Raw genomic sequence first — 14,330 nt, 5'->3', positions numbered from 1 at the left:
TAAAAGGTCTATCATTGATGGGCATTTATGTTGATTCCATGTTTTTACTATTGTGAATGGGATTGTAATGAACATATGCAGGCATGTGTCTTTAAAATAGAATAATTTATATTCCTTTAGGTATATACCCAGTAATGGGATTGCTGGGTCTAATGGTATTTCTGTCTTTAGGTGTTTGAGGAATCACCACACTGTCTTCCACAATGCTTGAATTAATCTACACTTCCACCAACAGGATATAAGCATTCCTTTTTCTCCACAATCTTGCCAGTATCTGTTATTTTTTGACTTTTTACTAATAGCTATTCTGAGTGGTGTGAGATGATATCTCATTGTAGTTTTGTTTTGCATTTCTGTAATGATCAGTGATATTGAGCTTTCCTTCATGTGATTGTTGGCTGAATGTATGTCCTCTTTTGAAATGTGTCTCTTCCCATAATTTGCCCACTTTTCAATGGAGTTGCTTTTTTCTCGTAAATTTGTTTAAGCTTCCTATAGATTCTGGATATTAGACCATTGTCAGATGCATAGTTTGCAAAATTTTTCTCCCATCCTGTAGATTGTTTGTTTACTCTGTTGATAGTTTATTTTGCTGTGCACAAGCTCTTTAGTTTAATGAGATCCCATTTGTCAATTTTTGCTTTTGTTGCAATTGCTTTTGGTGTCATGAAATCTTTGCCCATGCCTATGTCCTAAATGGTACTGCCTGGGTTGTCTTCCAGGGTTTTTATAGTTTGGGGTTTTACATTTAAGTCCTTAATCTATCTTGAGTTAATTTTTATATATGGTGTAAGGAAGGGGTCCAGTTTTAATCTTCTGCATATGACATTAGGAGTTATTCCAGCACTATTTATTGAATAGGGAATTGTTTCCCCATTGTTGTTTTTGTCAGGTTTGTCAAAGATCAGATAATTGTAGGTGTGTGGTCTTATTTCTGGGTTCCCTATTCTATTCCATTGCTCTATGTGTCTGTTTTTGTACCTGTACCATGTTGTTTCATTTACTGTAGCCTTGTAGCATGGTTTGAAGTCTGGTAGTGTGATGTCTCCAGCATTGTTCTGTTTGCTTAGGACTGCCTTGGCTATTCGAGCTCTTTTTTGGTTCCATGTGAATGTTAAAATAGTTTTCTCTATTTCTGGGAAGAATGTCAATGGTAGTTTAATAGGAAGAGCATCAAATCTGTAAATTGCTTTGGGCATTATTGCCATTTTCATGATATTGATTCTTCCTATCCATGAGCATGGAATGTTTTTCCATTTGTTTGTGTCCTGTCTTATTTCCTTGAGCAGTAGTTTGTAGTTCTCCTTGAAGAGGTACTTCATGCCCCTTGTAAGTTGTATTCCTAGGTATTTTATTATTTTTATGGCAATTGTAAATTGGAGTACATTCCTGATTTGGCTCTTGGGTTAACTGTTGTTGGTGTATAGGAATACTAGAGATATTAGCACATTGATTTTGTATCCTGAGACTTCACTGAGGTTGTTTATAAGCTTAAGAAGCTTTTGGGCTGAGGCTATGAGGTTTTGTATATAGAGAATTATGTCATCTGCAGACAGGGATAGTTTGACTTCCTTTCTTGGTATTTGGATGCCTTTTCTTTCTCTTACTTGGCTGCCCTGGCAATAACTTTCAATACTATATTGAATAGGAGTGGTGAGAGAGCATCATTTTCTTGTGCAGGTTTGAAAGGGGAATGCTTCCAGCTTTTGCCTATTTGGCATGATATTGGCTGTGGATTTGTCACATATGTCTCTTATTATTTTGAGGTATGTTCATTCAATACCTAGTTTATTGATAGTTTTTAACACAAAGGAGCGTTGAATTTTATCAAAAGCCTTTTCTGCACCTATTGAGAAAATTTTGTGGGTTTTATATTTAGTTCTGTTTAAGTGATGAATCCCATTTCTTGATTTGCATATTTTGAACCAAACTTGCATCCCAGGGATAAAGCCTACTTGATCTTATTGCATAAACCCCCCTTTTTTTTTCCCAGATGGAGTTTCACTCTTGCCGCCCAGGCTGGAGAGCAGTGGCACAATCTTGGCTCACTGCAACCTTCACCTCCTGGGTTCAAGGGATTCTCCTGCCTCAGCCTCCAGAGTAACTGGAATTACAGGTGCCCGCCACCACGTATTTTTTGTATTTTTAGTAGAGACGGGGTTTTGCCATGTTGGGCAGGCTGGTCTCGAACTCCTGACCTCAGGTGACCTGCTCACCTTGGCCTCTCAAAGTGCCAGGATTACAGGTGTGAGCCACCTCACCCGGCCTGCATAAAGTTTTTGATATACTGCTGGGTTCAGTTTGCCAGTATTTTGTTGAGGATTTTTGCATCAATGTTCGTCAAGGATATTGGCCTGAAGTTTTCTTTTTTTGTTTTATCTCTGTCAGGTTTTGGTATCAGGATGATGCTGGCCTCATAGAATAAATTAAGGAGGAATCCATCCTTTTCAATTTTTTAGAATAGTTTCAGTAGGAATGGTACAAGCTATTCTTTGTACATCTGTTAGAATTAAGCTGTTAATCTGCGTGGTCGTGCGCTTTTTTTGTTTGGTAGGCTATTTATGACTGCCTCAATTTCAGAGCTCATTATTGATCTGTTCCGGGATTTAATTTATTCCTGGTTCAGCCTTGGGAGTGTGTATGTGTCCAGTAATTTCTTCATTTCTTGTAGATTTTCTAGTTTTTGTGCATAGAGGTGTTCATAATATTCCCTGATGGTTGCTTATATTTCTGTGGGGTCAGTGGTAATATCCCCCTTTTCGTTTCTGATTATGTTTATTTGAATCCCCTCTCTCTTTTCTTCTTTATTAGTCTAGTTAGCTGTCTATTTTATTAGTTTTTTTCCAAAAAAGAAAAAAAACAGCTCTTCGATTCATTTATCTTTTGAATGATCTTTCATGTCTCTATTTCCTTCAGTTCAGCTCCGATTTTGGTTATTTCTTGTCTTCTGGTAGCTTTGGAATTTGTTTGCCCTTGGTGCTCTAGTTCTTTTAGTTGTGATGTTAGCTTGTTAACTTGAGATCTTTCTTTCTTTTTGATGTGACCATTTAATGCTGAAATTTCTCTCAATACTGCTTTAGCTGTGTCTTCTTTCTTTATCTGTTCTCAATAGTTTCAAATAATTTCTTGATTTCTGCCTTAAATTCATCATTTACCCAGAAGTCATTCATGAACAGATTATTCAATTTCCATGTAATAGTATCATTTTGAGTGAATTTCTTAGTCTTGATTTCTTTTTTCAAATTTATTCTTCATTATTATTATTTATTTTTTCCACAGGTTATTGGGGTACATGTGGTGTTTGGTTGCATGAGTAAGTTCTTTAGTCGTGATTTGTGAGATTTTGGTGTACCCATCACCCGAATAGTATACAGTGTACCCTATTTGTAGTCTTTTATTCCTCTCCTCCCCCCACCCCCCATCCTTCCCCCCAAGTCCCCAAAGTCCATTTTATCATTCTTATGCATCTGCATTCTCATAGCTTAGCTCCCACATATCAGTGAGAACATAAAATGTTTGGTTCTCAATTCCTGAGTTACTTCACTTGTAATAATAGTCTCCAATCTCATCCAGGTCACTGCAAATGCCATTAATTCATTCCTTTTTATGGCTGAGTAGCATTCCATCGTATATATATATATATAATATATATGTATATATATGTATATATGTATATAATGTATATATCTACGTATATATATGTGTGTGTGTGTGTGTGTATACGTATATATATATAACAGTTTCTTTATCCACTCATTGATTGATGGCCATTTGGGTTGGTTCCACTATTTTGCAATTGGGAATTGTGCTGCTATAAACATGCGTGTGCAAGTATCTTTTTCATATAATGACTTCTTTTTCTCTGGGTAGATACTCAGTAGTGGGATTGCTGGATCAAATAGTAGTTCTAATTTCAGTTGTTTAAGGAATCTCCACACTGTTTTTCATAGTCGTTTGTACTAGTTTACATTCCTACAAGCAGTGTAGAAGTGTTCCCTGATCACCACATGCACACCAACATCTACTGTTTTTTAATTTTTTTGATTATGGCCATTCTTGCAGGAGTAAATGATATCGCATTGTGGTTTTGATTTGCATTTCCCCGATCATTAGTGGTGCTGAGCATTTTTTCATATACTTGTTGGCAATCTACAAATGCAACACAATCCCCATCAAAATACCATCATCATTATTCACAGAATTAGAAAAAACAATTCTAAAATTCATATGGAACCAAAAAAGAGCATGCACAGCCAAAGCAAGACTAAGTAAAAAGAACAAATCTGGAGGCATCACACTACCTGATTTCAAAGTAAGCTATAAGGCCATAGTCACCAAAACAGCATGGTACTGGTATAAAAATAGGCACATAGACCAATGGAACAGTATAGAGAAAACAGAAATAAACCCAAATACCTACAGCCAACTGATCTTCGACAAAGCAAACAAAAAAAATAAAGTGGGGAAGCAATCCCCTTTTCAACAAATGGTGCTGGGATAATTGGCTAACCATATGTAGAAGAATGAAACTGGATCCTCATCTCTCACCTTATACAAAAATCAACTCAAGATGGATTAAAGACTTAAATCTAAGACCTGAAACTATAAAAATGCTAGAAGATAACATTGGAAAAACCCTTCTAGATACTGGCTTAGGCAAGGATTTCATGACCAAGGACTCAAAAGCAAATGCACTAAAAACAAAGATAAATAGCTGGGACTTAATTGAACTAAAGAGTGTTTGCATGGCAAAAGGAACAATCAGCAGAGTAAACAGACAACCCACAGAGTGGGAGAAAATCTTCACAATCTATACATCTGACAAAGGACTAATATCCAGAATCTACAATGAACTCAAACAAATCAGCAAGAATAAAACAATCCATCAAAATTGGGCTAAGGATATGAATAGACAGTTCTCAAAAGAAGAAATACAAATGGCCAACAAACATATGAAAAAATGCTTAGTCTTGATTTCTAATTTGATTGTGCTGTGGTCCATGAGACTGTTTGTTATGACTTCAGTACTTATGCATTTGCTGAAGAGTGTTTTACTTCTGATAATTTCATCAATTTTAGAGTATGTTCCATTTGACGATGAGATAAAAGTATGTTCTGTTGTTTTTGGGTGGAGAGTTCTTTAGATATCTGTCAGGTCCATTTGATCCAGTGCTGAGTTCAGGTCCTGAATATCTTTGTTAATTTTCTGTCTCCATGATCTGTCTAATATTGTCAGTGAAGAGTTAAAATTTCTCACTCCTATAGCATTGGAGTCTGTCTCTTTAAAGGTCTCTAAGAACTTGCTTTATGAATCTGAGTGCTCCTGCGTTGGGAGCATATATATTTAGAATAGTTAGATCTTCTTGTTGAATTGAACCCTTTAAAATTACGTAGTACCTTTTTTCTCTTTTTAAATCTTTGTTGGTTTAAAGTCTGTTTTGTGAGAAACTAGGATTGCAACCCCTTCTTTTTTCTGTTTTTTATTTGCTTGGTAGATTTTTCTCTGTTCCTTTATTTTGAGCCTGTTTGAGTCATTGCATGTGAGGTGAATCTTTCGAAGACAGCATACCGACGGGTTGTGGTTCTTTATTGAGCTCGCCACACTGTGTCTTTTAATTGGGGCATTTAGCCCATTTACATTTAAAGTTAGTATTGATATGCGTGGATTTGATCTTATCATCATGATGTTAGCTGGTTATTTTGCAGACTGGTTAATGTCGTTGCTTTATAATGTCACTGTTCTGTGTACTTAAGTGTTTTTGTAGTGGCTGGTAATGGTCCTTACCATGTTTGGTACTTCCTTCAGGAGCTCTTGTAAGGCAGGTCTGGTGGTAATAAATTCTTTCAGAATTTGCTTGTCTGAAAAGGGTTTTACTTCTCCTTTGCTTATGACACTTAGTTTGGCCAAATATAAAATTCTGTGTTGGAATTTCTTTCCCTTAAGAATGTTGAATATTGGTGCCAATCTTCTGGCTTGTAAGGTTTTAGCTGAGAGATCTATTGTTAGTCTGATGGGCTTCCATCTTTAGGTGATCAGACCTTTCTCTCTAGCTGCCTTTAAAATTTTTTCTTTCATTTTGATGTTGGCAAATCTGATGGTTTTGTGTCTTGGGGATGATCTTCTAGTGGAATATATTACTGGGGTTCTCTGCATTTTCTGAATTTGTATGTTGACCACTCTAGCTAGGTTGGGGAATTTTGTATGGGTGATATCCTGAAATATGTTTTCCAGATTGGTTCCATTCTCTCCATCTCTTTCAGGTATACCAATTAGTCATAGATTCAGTCTCTTTACCTAATTTCATATTTCTCTGAGGTTGTGTTCATTCCTTTTCATTCTTTTTTTCTCTATTCTCATCTGGATGTCTTGTTTCAGAAGGCCAGTATTCAAGCTCTGAGATTCTTTCCTCCACTTTATCTATTCTGCTATTAATACTTGTGATTGCATTACGAAATTACTGTAGCGTGTTTTTTAGCTCTATCAGGTCAGTTATGTCGTTCTCTATACTGGCTCTTTTGTCTATCAGCTTCTGCAATGTTTTCTCATGATTTTTAGCTTCCTTGCATCGGGTTACAATGTACTCCAGTAACTCAGTGAACTTTGTTCCAATTCGTATTCTGACTTCCACTTTTGTCCTTTCAGCCGTCTCAGCATAAGCCCAGTCCGAACCCTTCCTGGAGAGATGATGAGGTCATTTGGAGGAAAGAAGGTACTCTGGCTTTTTGAGTTTTCAGTGTTCTTATGCTGATTCTTTTTCATCTTTGTGGGCTTATCTACCCTCAATCTTTGTGATTGCTGAACTTTGGAATTTTTTTTTCCTTTTATTCTATTTGATGACCTTGAGAGTTTGATTGTGGTATAAGGTGGATTCAGCCAACTTACTTCATTTCTGGAAGATTTTAGTGGGCCGACATTCAGCTCCCAACACCTGGACTTTGTGCTCTAACTCTGGGGGACTTGTATTGGGCCCTGACTTTTTTCTCTGGCTCCTCAAGTTTTGGAGTCTACTGCACAGAGGGGACTGAGATGTGGCAGCAGCAGTAGAGTGCCAGCAGATGCAGGGGTGTCTGCCTCCCTGCGGGCATTAATCACAGTGGCAGAGTCAAGGCAGTTGGCAGAAAATGGGGCAGGAGGGGGTTTCCTGCTGGTGACTGTGTGCACTGTTGCAATGGAGGTGGTGTTGGCTTGAAGTAGGGTGCTGTCCAGCAAAGGTCTTGGTGCCTTCTCTGTGCCCTGCAAGCAGGAGTGATGATTCAGGATGTGGGAGGATTCCCTGTTCTCTGCGCAGCATTAGTGCAAGGGCAGGGTGCTGTCAGGGGTAGGTTCTGCTGGCTCTGTGTCCAACAAGGCTCCGTCTGCAATGCTGGTTGTTGGGGGTTAGGGGGGCATACTGCACTCCTGCGTGCTGGTGGGGCAAATAAAATAAATCTTGTTCATGCAGACACGTGCCAGCAAAGTGATGTGGGGGGTTGCTGTGGGCTTGGGGAAGCTGCAGTTTGGAGAGGTACTATGCAGACTGGTGTGTGGCCATAGGGGCTGCCTCACTGGAGCTCTCCACCAGTCAGGCATGAACCACTGGTACAGAAGCTATGAGGTGGACCCCCAGGCACATAAGACTGCCCTGTAAGCAGACATGGCCAGGCTGGGGCCTTGGGAGAGGCCAGCAGACCAAAGAGTGCTCAGGTTGGGCCAGCTCCATCTGATGTGCATGACCACCCTGCGGACATCATGTCTGACAGTTCCCTTAGAGCTAAAGTCTGTTATGGAAGCAAGTTGAACCTAGAGGGATAGCCATGCTCTACTACAGATGCTCCTGCACCAAACCCTCTCGGCTCTGCATCAGCTGGCTTGCTGCCTTTACCACTTTGCTCCTCTCCTGGGGACTCCACCTGAGAGAGATGTGGGTCAGCAATTGCTCAGAGCAATCAGCCCAGGATGGAGAGTCTGTACTGTGGGCCCAAAGCCAGGGGTTTTCTGCCTGGTGATGAGCAGTAGGGGATGTTTGGGACTCATGGGAGATGGACTAGCCTCCTGTCCTTGGGGCAATTGCAGCTTGTTGGAGATGTGGATAAGATACTTAGGGTCTTTGCTTCTTCATTAGTCTGAGGGTAGTAAGGACAGTTCCACTGCAGAGACAGTGGCAGAGAGGCTGTCAGTTGCCCCTGGAGGCTCTGTCCAGGGAGTTGCCAAGTTGCTATTAGCTTCATATCTCTGGTGGGGGGTGGCTAGAGGCCCAGGCCTGGAGGACCTGCCCAGTGAGGAGGTATGAGAGGACCCCCATGTAAGAGTCTGGCCACTTTTCCGTAGAGCTGTGGTGATATACTGGGGGTCCACTCCATTCCCTAGTCTCCTGGGATTTTCCAGTACCTGGAGGTATCACCAGTGAAGACTGCAAAATGGCAAAATGGCAGCCTGATCCTCCCTGTGGGTGCTCTGTCCCAGGAAGGCACAGATGTTGCTGGCCTGAACACACCTGTAAGAGGTGGCAGAGGACCCCAGTTGGGAGGTCTCACCTGGTCAGGAGGAACAGAGTTTGGGAGCTGCTTAAAAAATTAGTCTGGCCACATTTTTGCAGAGCAGCTGTGCTGTGCTTGGGGTCCACTTCAGCTCCTGAGACACTCCAAAGCTCAAAGGCTGGAACAGCTAAGTCACCAAAACAGAAATGATGGTGGCCCGACCCTCTCTCTGGTAGCTCCATCCCAAGGAGGTCTAAAACCTCTGTCAGCCAAAGACCACCGGTGGGGGTCGCTGAAGACCCCTGTTGGGAGAGTCCACTCGGTGAGGAGAAATGGGATCAGAGACCTGCTTAAAAAGCAGTCTGGCCACATTTCTGTAGGGCAGCTGTGCTATTCTGGCGTACTGCTTCCACCCTCAGCTGGCTTGGGCTCTCCAAAGCCTGAAAGCTAGAACAACTAAGTCATCCAAACAGCTCACAGGGAGCTCTCTGACTCTCCCTCTGAGTGCTCTGTCCCAGAGAGTTTTCAAATCTCTGCTGACTGGAGAACACTGAGGGGGGTGGCTAAAGGCCCCGGTTGGGAGGCTCCACCCAGTGATGAGGAATGGAATCAGGGACACACTTAAAGAAGCAGTCTGGCCACATTTCAGTAGAGCAGTTGTGCTGTGCTGGAGGATTCTTTCCATCTCTGGTCAGCTTAGACTCACCAAAGCCCGAAGGCCATAACAGCTAAGTCATCCAAACAGCAAAGACCCGGGCCTACCACTCACCCTGGGAGCTCCATCCCATGGAGGCACAATACTGCCATCTGTAGCTGACTGGAATTCCAGGCGAGTGGGTCTTATCTGGTGAGGTGCCATGGAAGTGGTGCCCATAGACCATTGCTGCTTGACCTTCTGGATTCAGCCTCTTTCCTAGGGATATGTATGGGAGTCTAACCTCCCACTTTGCCCTTTTCCAGAGTTGCAGTTACTTTTGCTGGGAAGCCTGGAAAGCAAGAGCATCTAAAATTTCCAGATCTCTGTGCATGCCTGAGCGGCTCTTCTGCCAAAACTCCACGTAGCTCTGGGTGGCAGACTAAAGGCCCTGGTGGAGTGGGTTCACAAAGAGATCTCTTGATCTGAGGGTTGCAAAGATCCGTGGGAGAAGCATGCATTCTTGGGGACACACATTCACTCACCACTTCCCTGGGAGCGGAGGTTCCTTTGGCTCCCTGCCACTCCCAGGTGGGCCATCATCCTGTGGTGCTTTTCTCTATTCTCCATGGGTAAAGTTGTTTATTTGATTAATCCCCATGCATGTACCTGGATGATTCCGTTGAAGGTGCTATATTTACTCACCCCTTCCACTCTTCTCTGTGAGAGCCACACACACTAGCTGCTTTTAGTCGGCCATCTTAGCCACCTCTCTTGTTAATTGTTTTCTGGTTGTTTTGTAGATCCTTTGTTCCTTTCTTCCTCTCTTGCTGTCTTTGTTTGTGATTAGGTGATTTTCTCTAGTGGTATGCTTTGATTTCTTGTCTTTTATTTATAAATTTTATTTTAATCTTCATACTAAATTTTTAAATAATTTATACACCACCTTTACAGTATTAGACTGTTCTGAATTTGACCTTGTGCTGACTTTTACCAGTGAGTTTTACACTTTCACGTTTTAGTGTTGCTATTTAGCATTTTCTTAAAATTAAGCTTGAAGAATTCTCTTTAGCATTTGTTGAAAAACAGGTCTGGTGGTGATGATATCCTTCAGCTTTTGTTTGGGAAAGTATTTATTTCTCCTTTATTACTGAAGAACAGCTTTTCCAGAGAAAGTATTCTTGTTGGCAGGGTTTTTTCTTCATCATTTTGAATATATCATCTCACTCTCTCTTGTTCTGCAAGGTTTCTGCTATAAAATCCATTGTGGGTTACCTCCCTGTGCCAAAGTGAGCAGTAGCCAACACATCAGGGTGTGAGTCTTATTATAAAACCGAGGGTGATGAAGAAGCAGAAGAAGAAGAGGACCTTGAAGCAAGTGAATACTAGAAATATTCAGGAAGTGATAGTTTAATTTTTTTTGGTTGATGCCTCCAGGGCTATGTTTGAATCTCAGAGTGAAGGTGAGTTGACTCCTTTTGACATGAGCATCCAGTGTATCCAAAGTGTGTGCATGAGTAAGATCATAAGCAGTGATCGAGATCTTTATGATACTGAGAAAGACAAAAATTCAGTGAATTTTAAAAATATTTACGTCTTACAGGAGTTGGAAAATCCAGGTGCAAAACAAATTCTAAAGCTTGACCAGTTTAAGGGGCAGCAGGGACAAAAATGTTTCGAAGACCTGATGGGCCATGGATCTGACTACTCATTCAGTGAAGTTCTGTGGGTCTGTGCCAAACTGTTTAGTGATATCCAGTTCAAGATGAGTCATAGAAAATCATGCTGCTCACCAATGAAGACAACCCTCATGGCAATGACAGTGTTAAGGCCTGCCAGGCCAGGACCAAAGCCGGTGATCTACGAGATATAGGCATCTTCCTTGACTTGATGCCCCTGAAGAAACCTGTGGGCTTTGACATATCCTTGTTCTACAGAGATATCATCAGCATGGCAAAGGATGAGGACCTCATCCTTTGAGGAATCCAGTTCACTTTGAGGAATCCAGCAATCTAGAAGACCTGTTGCAGAAGGTTCGTGCCAAGGAGACCAGGAAATGAGCACTCAGCAGGTTAAAGCTGAAGCTCAACAAAGACATAGTGATCTCTGTGGGCATTTACAATCTCGTCCAGAAGGCTCTCAAGCCTCCTTCAATAAAACTCTATCGGAAAACAAATGAACCAGTGAAAACCAAGTCCCGGAAATTTAATATTAATACCAGCAGTTTGCTTCTGCCTAGCGATACCAAGAGGTCTCAGATCTATGGGAGTCATCAGATTATACTGGAGAAAGAGGAAACAGAAGAGCTAAAATGGTTTGATGAACCAGCTTTGATGCTCATGGTTTTCAAGCCCTTGGTAATGCTGAAGGAGCACCATTACCTGAGGCCCTCCTTGTTCACGTACCCTGAGGAGTCGCCGGTGAATGGGAGTTCAACCCTGTTCAGTGCTCTGCTCATTAAGTGTCTGGAGAAGGTGGTCATAGCATTGTGCAGATACACACCCCGCAGGAACATCCCCCCTTATTTTGTGGCTTTGGTGTCCCAGGAAGAGGAGTTGGATGACCAGAAAATTCAGGTGACTACTCCAGGTTTCCAGCTGGTCTTTTTACCCTTTGCTGATGATAAAAGGAAGGTGCCCTTTACTGAAAAAGTCATGGCAACTCCAGAGCAGGTGGACAACATGAAGGCTATCATTCAGAAGCTCTGCTTCCCATACAGAAGTGACAGCTTTGAGAACCCTGTGCTGCAGCAGCACTTCGGGAACCTGGAGCCCTTGATCTTGTATTTGATGGAGGAACAAGCAGTGGACCTTATATTACCCAAGGTTGAAGAAATGAATAAAAGACTGGGCTCCATGGTGAATGAGTTTAAGGAACTTGTCTACTCACCAGATTATAATCCTGAAGGGAAAATTACCAAGAGAAAAAGCAATAATGAAGGTTCCAGAAGCAAAAGGCCCAAGCGGAGTATTCAGAAGAGGAGCTGAAGACCCACATCAGCAAGGGCACACTGGGAAAGTTCACTGTGCCAATGATGAAAGAGGCCTGCCTGGAGTACTGGCTGAAGAAGCAGGAGCTGCTAGAAGCCCTCACCAAGCACTTCCAGGACTGACCAGAGGCCGCGCCTCTGGCTGCCCTTCCACACTGTGGCCAGGCTGCCTGGCCTTGTTCTCAGCCAGTTAAAACATGTTTCTCCTGAGCTAGGAAGAGTCTGCCCAACAGAAGTCGAGGGACTTTACGTTTATGAGGCTTTCTGTTGTCATGGTGATGGCGTAGCCCTCCCACTTTGCTGTTCCTTACTCTATCGTCTGAATAAAGAGCCCCAACTTTGTACTATTAAAAAAATAAAATAAAATAATGAAAACAACATTGCTAGCTTTATTAGAATTTCCTCATACATATGTTTCTTGTGCTGTTTCTAGAATCCTTTCTTTGTCTTTGATATTCGATAGTTTGATTCTGTTTTTTTCTTGGTGTTTTCTTGTTTGGTTTGAATATAATTGGAAACTTGACCTTCTCGTACCTGGATATTTACATCTTTCTACAGATTTGGAAAGTTTTCTACTATTACTTCTTTAAATACATTTTCTGGCCCGTTGTCTCTCTCTTCTTTTTATTTTAGTCCTATAATCTGAACATTTGCTCTTGATGTTGTATTATAAGTCTCATAAGCTTTCCTCATTTGTTTTTATCCTTTTTTTCTCCTCTGATTATGTATCTTCAATAACCTGTGTTCAGGTTCACAGATTTTTTCTTTTGCTTGAACAGTTCTGCTGTTGACACTCTATCACACTTTTCATTTTGTTCTTTTTATTTCTGGCTTCAGAATTTGTTGGATTTTTAAAATAATTTCAATCTCTCTGTTGAATTGTAATTTTGATCATTTATTGTTTTCCTGTTTTGTTGAATTGTTCCTCTGTATTTTCTTGAAGTTCACTGAGCTTCCTTAAAACAATTATTTTGATCTTGTTTTCAGGCAGTTTATACATCTTCATTTCATTAGGGTTGGTTATTGGCACTTTATTTTGTTCATTTGGTAATATAGTTTCCCTGACTTTTTCTGATCCCTGTGGTCCTGCACTGGTATCTGAACATTTAAAAAATTTGGAACGTCTTCAGTCTTTACAGATGGACATCATCTGGGTAAGTCATTCACCAATCAGTGCATCCAGAGATTCTGGGAAGGCTGTATGGTAGGGTCTGTGGATGGGCTGACTGTTGAAGTACTTGGACTGTCTGGGCTGATACCCGAGTCAGCAGGTGGGCAGTTATTGTGCCTGAATCCACAGGATTGGACCTGGAGCCTGAATTCTCTGGGTTGGTCCAGTTGATTGAGTCCATGGTGGGTGATCCTGGAGCCTGGGTCCAGGAGGGCATGCCTGAAACCTGGGTTCAGTGAGATGGGTCTGAAGTTGGAGTTTACAGGGATAGGCCTTGGTCCTGGGCCCATAGGGGGCTTGTCTGTAACCTGGATCAGCATGTGGTTGAGACTTCTGCCTGATTCTGAGGGAGCTGGCCTGAAGCCTGAGTCTACAGGGGCTGGTCTTTTGCTGGGGCAAGCCTCGAGCTTGAGTCCATGGCAGCAGGCCTGGGCCCTGGGTCCATGGGGTGGTCTGGAGCCTAGTTTTGCAGTGGTGGCCTGGAGTCAATCTGTGGAGGCTGGCTTGGCACAAAGGTCGACTTGGAATGAGCCTGGATCCTGGATTCACTGGAGCCTGGGACCACTAGGACTAGCTGAGGGTCTGGGGCCTGCCTGGTGCTTGGGAAGTCATGGGGCCTGGGTTTGTGGGGGCTTGTCTGGATCCTGGCATCATTGGTGGTGATCCAGTTCCCAGAATCATGAGGACTGGCCTGGATCCTGAAGCTGTGGAGATTGGCCTGGGACCTTGTTATGTGAGATCTGGCCTGGAGGCTGTGTGTGGTTGCTGGCCTAGAACCTCAGCCCACAGGGAGAGTGCTAGAACCCGGACCTATGGGGACTACCCTAGAGACTTGGTATGACTGTGGTGGCCTGGAAGTTAGATCTGCAAGGGCTGACCTGGATCCTTGGGATGCTGGGGCCAAACTGGAACCTGAGTCCACAGGGGTGGTTTTGGAGCTTGGTTTTTGAAGGCTGGCCTAGCACTGCAATTTATTGGTATGAGCTTGCACCTTGGGTCGGCTGAAGCATGGGGACACAGGAGATGGCCTGAAGAGTGGTGTTGCAGGGACTGGCTTGGCTCTAGGCAAGCCTAGAGCC

At 42.3% G+C, this 14,330-nt stretch overlaps 1 pseudogene; it reads left to right on the top strand.

The window, feature by feature from the left end:
- Positions 1-10,433: 10,433 nt before the first annotated feature.
- LOC100983597 (X-ray repair cross-complementing protein 6-like) lies at positions 10,434-14,097 on the top strand (annotated as a pseudogene).
- The last annotated feature ends 233 nt before the right edge of the window (positions 14,098-14,330 follow it).

Source organism: Pan paniscus, chromosome X (assembly GCF_029289425.2).
Source record: "Pan paniscus chromosome X, NHGRI_mPanPan1-v2.0_pri, whole genome shotgun sequence".
Lineage (NCBI taxonomy): Eukaryota > Metazoa > Chordata > Mammalia > Primates > Hominidae > Pan > Pan paniscus.
The sequence above is the reverse complement of the archived record's forward strand: the minus strand, read 5'-3'. Positions and strand labels throughout refer to the sequence as shown.